Raw genomic sequence first — 7,617 nt, 5'->3', positions numbered from 1 at the left:
AGAATACTAAATTCCCCCAAGGGATGAATTAGACATTTCTCCCCTTGATAGTATACACAGGGCTCTAATAGTGTTCATAATCAATTATTTATTGTTGCTGCATCACTGATTCTCCTGGAGTGTCTTTCCTCACCCCATTATCAAAATGGAAATTCATGGTTTTGTTATAATGTCACACCCTATCCAGTCACAACATTGGAACATTCCATTTGTCTTGTTCATCCATCATTACTTGTTCCCATCTGCCAGAAATACAGGCTTGAGTGCCACACAGAAGCTCCAGGATTCCTACAAGTAAAGTCACAAAGCTCAAACAGCCAATACTTAAGTAGAGTGGAGATCTATTTCCTGTTACCCGGGTTTGAAAATACTAGTTTAGATTATTATTTTTTAAAAAAAAAATAACCCGTGGCTCTATAAATGACTCACAAAATGCTCATTATTTCCAGAGGGCTGAGTTCATTGCAGTTTAGTAGAACTGGAAGGCAGAAAATATCTTCTTCCAAAAGATCTTTTATCAAAGTGTAGAAATGAAATTAGCATTGTGAAACTGCCCCTCCCAATCTAGGCATGATGAATTTTGAATATCTACCATGGCTGAAAACTCATTTGTCTCAGATTCAGTGACATAATGCTTCAAACATATTGCCAGGTTTATTTGTAAATAAATCATAAGAAGGACTGATCCTTGAATAATATGTAAGCTATCATCATATTTATTATACAGATATAGGTAATCCTCAACTTATAACAGTTCATTTAGTGACTGTTTGAAGTTACAATGGCACTGAAAAAAGTGACTTGCGGCCATTTTACACTTATTATCACTGCGGCATCCCCTATGGTCACGTGATCAAAATTCAGACACTTGGCAACTGATTCATGTTTATGATGGATGCAGTGTCCAGGGGTCATGTAATCACCTTTTGCCACCTCTTGACAAGCAAAGTCAATAGGGAAGCCAGATTCACTTAACAGCCATGTTACTAACTGAACAATTGCAGTGATTCATTTAACAGCTGTGGCATGAAAGGTCATAAAATGGGGCAAAATTCACTTAACAAATGTCTCACTTAGCAACAGAAATGTTGGGCTCAATTGTGGTTATAAATCGAGGATTACTGTAGCAACTAGCACACTTTAGAACTGATAATTGGTATTTTCCAATTTGGGAATGAAGATGTGTGTTATTTTAGGAGCAGCAAATATTCACCGTCAGCTCGGGGGTATCAGGGGTATCACGGGAGGGAGATTATGGGTTAAGATGACACCAAAAGACTGCAGTCAAAGTCTAAGATATTTTAAAAAAAGAATTGTGATGATCTTTGATTATCTGAATTTTTCATAGTAATAGCATTTAGACTTATATATCATTCCATAGCATTGTACAGCACTCTCTGGGCAGTTTACAATGAAGAAGCATTATTTGCATACTGGTCCCAACAGACTGGGTCCTCATTTTATCAACTTTGGAAGAATGGAAGACTGAGTCAATCTTAAACCCTATCAGGATCAAACTCAAGGCTGTAGTAGACCTTGCCTGCAATACTATACATTAACCACTGCACCACCAGGGCTCATACAACTATAATTGTATGGTTCTTATTGTCTTAACATTTTAATGCTTCATATGGTATTTCAATTACATGACTGTAAGCCACATAATGTCGCTTTGGTGAGATGAGCAACAAAGCCCATTAATTAATTAATTAATTAATTAATTAAGGCCATCATCTTACCTTCTCCCTCCCTCCAGACACACCTCTGAAAAACCTCCTGTGGTCTAGCAGGCTATTTCCTCTCCAATCTCATTTTCCTATGGGATAGATGTATTGTGGGATTTTTCTGGATGGTTTTTGTCTGCAGCCCCTGGCCAGATCTGGACTTATTTATTGCATTTATATACTGCCAATTTCATCACCCAAAGCAGCTCTGGGCAGCTTACAATACAATAAAAATATCAATATCAATATAAAAACAATTTAAAACTTCAAGAGTTAAATACGGACTAAAAATCCTGGAAGGCCAGAAGTGTGGGGACAGATGTTCCAAATTTCAAATTCTTACTTATATTGTAGAAATCATAGCTAATATTAACTATTGACATAAATAGTTGAAAGCTTATGTTATCTAAATTATCAAAGTATTAATAATCTCAACACTGTATAACTGTCATTGTGCCTAAATAATATAATGTACTACTTCTGCTTTATAATAAAACAATAAAACAATATTTTTTTAAAATGCCTGCTTCTCTCAACACAGTAAAATTGATCTTGTTCTGTTTTGATTTTAAAGAATTATCCTGCTAGTAAACAGAGTGACCAAACACTACATGCAATTCTTTAATGCTCAATTAAATCAGTAAAATCTCAAACTAAATTTGCAAATGCAATATAGTAAAGCAATAGGCAGCTTTCTTTCAGAAAGTGTAGAAATCCTAAAACATAGTACTGGACAGGTGTGCAGATTTCAGGGACCTGTATTTCTTTAATTGATGTATAGTGACAGCATTTTTATTTACACTATAAGTTAGCCAAGGGCGTCTGTTGATACAGCCATGATAAGGCTGAGTTGTTGGAGACTATGCTACATTTGCAACTTTTCTTCTTTTATTTCTCCATCCTCCAAATTTAGGAGAAATTTGGGGATGGAGGGCAAATGAAGTTCATATCTAGTCCATCCCTGGGGTGGAACTGTGTTCCTTCACACAGCCTTCTAATTTTAGGTTTATTACATCTAATGATTAATCAACAGCCCATTCAAAACCAGTTTTCCAAAAATATTTTTACTAACATTTCATTTGTAACCCTCATGAGAACAGCCTAGGAAAAATATTAAGAGCAATGGAACTGTGCATGTCATAAGAATGTTGTTTACTTACCACAATACTATTTCTTCACTGAGGAATAGCCAAATTAAATTATGCAATTTGAATCAAGAGGCTTCTCTGTTTTGCAATAAACCAAGTCACACACCCATCTTAACTGAAGTAGTTGTAATTAGCATTAACATTAGAAAATGTCATCTGTTGAATAAAGATGCAGTTAAATGAAGATTTTATAATGCAATATGATTATCTAGGAGCTTTTTAATGAACTTGAAATTACTTTCCCTGGCCTTCTGGAAAATTACCTGAAGACCATAAGATGGCTCTCTAGAGAAAAACTGATAGAAAGTAAAAAATCTGAATTGGAGATATGCTTGAAAAATGTCAAAGGATTAAGGACTAGTAGTGATTGGTTTGAGAATGAAGCATACATTAGGCAAATAAAATATATAAAATGGCCTAATTGGCCATTTATATTACCTGTGTGTTGTTTGGAATCCAAATGACATTTTTAAAAAATGTAAATTAAAATTTTTTGGGGAATAGTTTAAATTACAGCTAACCTAATGTCCTCAAGGTAAAGATAAGTTCTAATTCAGGGGGTCCCCAATCCCCCGATCAGTAACTGTCCTCAGCCTGTTAGGAACTGGGCCATGCAAACGACAGGCGAGCAGGTGAAGCTCCATTTGTTCAAGCAGCGAGTCTGTGCAAAACCATCCTCTCCCCCCACCACTGTTGGTCCACAGAGCGGTAAAGGTTGTTCTAGTTGATGTTGGTTCCTGATTTCTGCATCCAGGTGTGCATTTCTCCTACCAGTTTCATCACAATGGTTTGCCATTGACTGCAATATTTTTTTCTCTTCCTAATCTCACCTACCTCATTAGGTGGCCTTATCTAATGACTACCAACCATGATAAAATTTTGAAATCAGTCAAAGTTGGCTAGATTTTGACCACTGAAGCAATTATATATGAGCTATGGTATCACAGTGGTTAGAATGCAGTACTGCAGGCTAATTCTGCTGACTGTTGGCTACCTGCAGTCTGGCAGTTCAATCCTCACATCTCAAGGTTGACTCAGCCTTCCATCCTTCCGAGGTCAGTAAAATGAGGACCCAGATTGTTGGGGACAATATGCTGACTCTTTAAACCACTTGAGAGAGCTGTAAAGTATTGTGAAGTGGTATATAAGTATTATTGCTATTGGTTTTGCTGTATACTATGGAGCAAGAAAACACAGTATATCGTGCAACATTCTTCCCTAACTAGGCAATTTTTAGAAATAGTTAAACTATTTCCAGCATCTCCAGCACACCACATTTTTGCTGGCTGGAGAAAATGGGCGCTTCACTTTAAGCAGATCTGGAGAGGAAGTCTCCACCAACTTGAGGTAAACTAGCTTTTGCCTCAACAAAAATCTTAATACAAAAATTAAAAAGCATGAATCCATACCTATTGGTAATACATTAAAGTAGCCACAATATTTTCCAGGGTCATGTGACTGTTTTATAATTTTCAGACTACCTCATAAATATTTTGTGTGGTATGGATTAAGTCAGGATCACAGGACGCTGCCAATGGTTAGCTGGCTCAGTATCTATCTATCTGTCTGTCTGTCTGTCTGTCTGTCTGTCTGTCTGTCTGTCTGTCTGTCTGTCTGTCTGTCTGTCTGTCTATCTATCTATCTATCTATCTATCTATCTATCTATCTATCTATCTATCTATCTATCTAACCAGACTTTACCAAAGATCTGCAACTCTCTGAATATTGTCCATGCTGAGAGCAGCCATCTGAAAAGATTAGTTTATTGAGATCAGCAATGGCATTTGCAAAATCTCAGATTAAGCATCTGCTATCTGGTCCTTTTTAGTGAAAATGATAGCAGTTTAATTAGAGACTTGGGTTTACAAAGGAAATGCTCTTATCACTGACCTAATATCCTTTCTAATTATACATAACACTTGAAGCTATAAAGCAGACATTAAAGTTTGGGTGGATAGAAGTTCTTGTATTCTTCCAGGCACAACTATTTCAAAGTGATACAAAGAAAGGATTCTTTTTTTTTTTTAAGAAAAAAAAAACAAATTCAGTAGGAGCTTATGAGATTTTAATTCTCTGAAACTCTCGAGTAATATATGTTCCTTTTTTTCTCATTAAAAGATTGATGCAGAACCACTCAGGATTTCCTTGCAGGCTTTTCTGAAGTTTCCTCAGTTGTTCTGGTGTCAGCTCTTATTTCTTTATTTATTAGATTACATCCCAGTTTTCATCCAGAAGTTCAAGGCACTTTTATATCTCTTCATTTTCCCTCCACAAGAGTAGCCCTGTGAAGTAGGTTGGGCTGAAAAGGATGAATGCTCCATGGTCACCCAATGAGCTTCCATAATTAAGAGTGAGATTGAACTTGATTCTTCCCAGTCCTAGTCCAGCACCATTTGTAATGGTTTTCTTGTCCATACTGACCAGACAACTGAGCAATGCCAGAGAAGAAATCAGTTCAATTTTATTATCACAGGGAATAAACAAATCTTAGCCTTGTGAAATGCATAGAAGTCAACCAGAGGCAACAAAAACAAGACAAATACAGGTAGTCCTCGACTTTCAACCCATTGCTTAGCAATTGTTTGAAGTTACAACAAATCTATCTTGGAGCCATGTAGAAGACCAGGCTGAGCCTGAGGGTGGAGTCAAATATGTCATCATTTTGGAGTCACTAGACTCCCACAAGAGACCTCAGTGAATTCTGTTGACTCTTATCTGGCACCAGTTTGCCTTGACTATCACTGCCTTGATCAGATTATTATGTATAGATAGCATGAAATAAACTCTAGTACTTTTGAACTCTATCCTGGCTTCTGGTTTCTTGCTCCTGAGAGGCTACTTGCAACCCAGATTCAAAGTTCTAACAGTCATCCCCCTGGGGTCATATGACTGAATTTTGGGTGCTTAGCAACATGGACACATTTATAGCGATTTACAGTGTCCTGTGGTCATGTAGTCATGTTTTATTTATTTATTTGTTACCTTTATTGCCTGTCCATCTTACAATAGGGTGACTCTTGGCAGCATGTTTTACAACAGTTTCATTGAAAAAAGCATCTACTTCCAGTTTTTGGCAAAACCCCCCTATACTGAACAATTGTAAAAAATAAAATCAGGCCAGTCATGTAACCTAACCATTTTATGACTGTCATGACTTATGACTATGATGGGCAGGCTCAAAATCAAAGACTACCTGTAACAAATAAAATAATAGCTTCTTTTAAAACTTGTTGGTATTATTCTAACAAGCAATGGAGGAAAGTTTCGTACTTTTAATACAATCAAAAATGAAATTGTTTCACAGAGCTTTTATATATATAGGTCCTTCTAGTGACTTTCAGAGGAGAAAAAAGTTATACAAGAAGGTTGTCACATTTCTCATCCAGAACTTTATAAGCCTCTTCAGTTAATTAAAAAAAAAATACTGATCAGTATTTATAGTTACCTTATATTACAATTGTATAAGCCATGACTTCAAAAATATAGGCCAGCAGTTTCACTGTCCTAGTTACAATATCTTATTCTCATTTTTCTACTGTATATTTTAAGGTACATACAAAGATGTATATTCCTGAGCTATCTCTGAAGCTTAGCTTTGATGACAAATGTGAATAGGAATTTGAAAGCATGGGAACTATCAAATAATAATAAATTGGGGGGCACATGCTAGTAAAATAAGTTCTAAAGACTTAAGAAACAAAAATTGTGATATAGTGCAAAAGATCAACTCATAAGCATCTTTAGCTGAGGGAGGCAAACTCACATCATTGCATTTTTCAATGCTAGGCAATAACCAAAGATGTAATAATATACTTATGTTCACTCAAATAGACATATTTGTCAAGCGTTTCAGAAATTTAGTAAGCTAAGTGTCAACTTAGGCATGAAGCCAGTTGGGTGACTCTGAGCCAGTCACTCTCTCTTAGCCCTAGGAAGAAGGCAGAGACAAGCCACTTCCTCAGATTTTGTCAAGAAAACAAGTCCAGACACTCACCAAGAGCCAAGACTGAGTTCAAAGCACTGAAAAAAAAATCAAATAATACATCCAGCTGTTATATTAGAGTGTCAACAACTGTAGCAAACATATTCTAAACACACAGTTCAAAACAGCAATTATTATATATATTAAATTATGATTAGGAATGGCCAGTAACTGATTTCAGAAAAAAACTGCTATGTTCCTTTAGAATATTTGGATGGTAATTTTAATTTTCAGGGTTCTATTGCCTTTGGGATCATGGTAAAAGTTTCTAGAAAAAGCTAGTTCACTCAAGCTAATCTGCAAATAATTTAAATATAATTTTGTTGGCAGTGAATTAAATGTTTTCTATTTCAGCTTTGTATATTGAAAAGCCAGGCCAGATTTTCTATAAATTCATTAGGATGATGAAATAGTTGAGGAAATAACAAGTTCCAAATCTTGGGTTTCTCACCTCAGCCTTTAGAGGATTCATGCGTTCATCTTTGTTTTGAATAATTCTGGACATGTGTGATTACAAATGTTCTCATAAAATAACCTAATATGTTTATTACCATTATTTTTTCAAGGATTCTTGGTGCAGATGTAAATCTGATTCCTTTTGATCTTAATGAAGGAAAGTATGGCAATTTTATTAAGAGGCCAACAAAGTTAACCAAAAATGTTGATGGGGATAGGATGAGACTGGAGCTCAGGAAGATGTGGATGTGTAGTAGAGTGTGACCCTGGGACACCACAAGCCTTTACTGAGTTATATCCTGATTGT

Source organism: Protobothrops mucrosquamatus, unplaced genomic scaffold (assembly GCF_001527695.2).
Source record: "Protobothrops mucrosquamatus isolate PMUCROS unplaced genomic scaffold, P.Mucros_1.0 scaffold61, whole genome shotgun sequence".
NCBI classification, from domain to species: Eukaryota; Metazoa; Chordata; class Lepidosauria; order Squamata; family Viperidae; genus Protobothrops; species Protobothrops mucrosquamatus.
The sequence above is the reverse complement of the archived record's forward strand: the minus strand, read 5'-3'. Positions refer to the sequence as shown.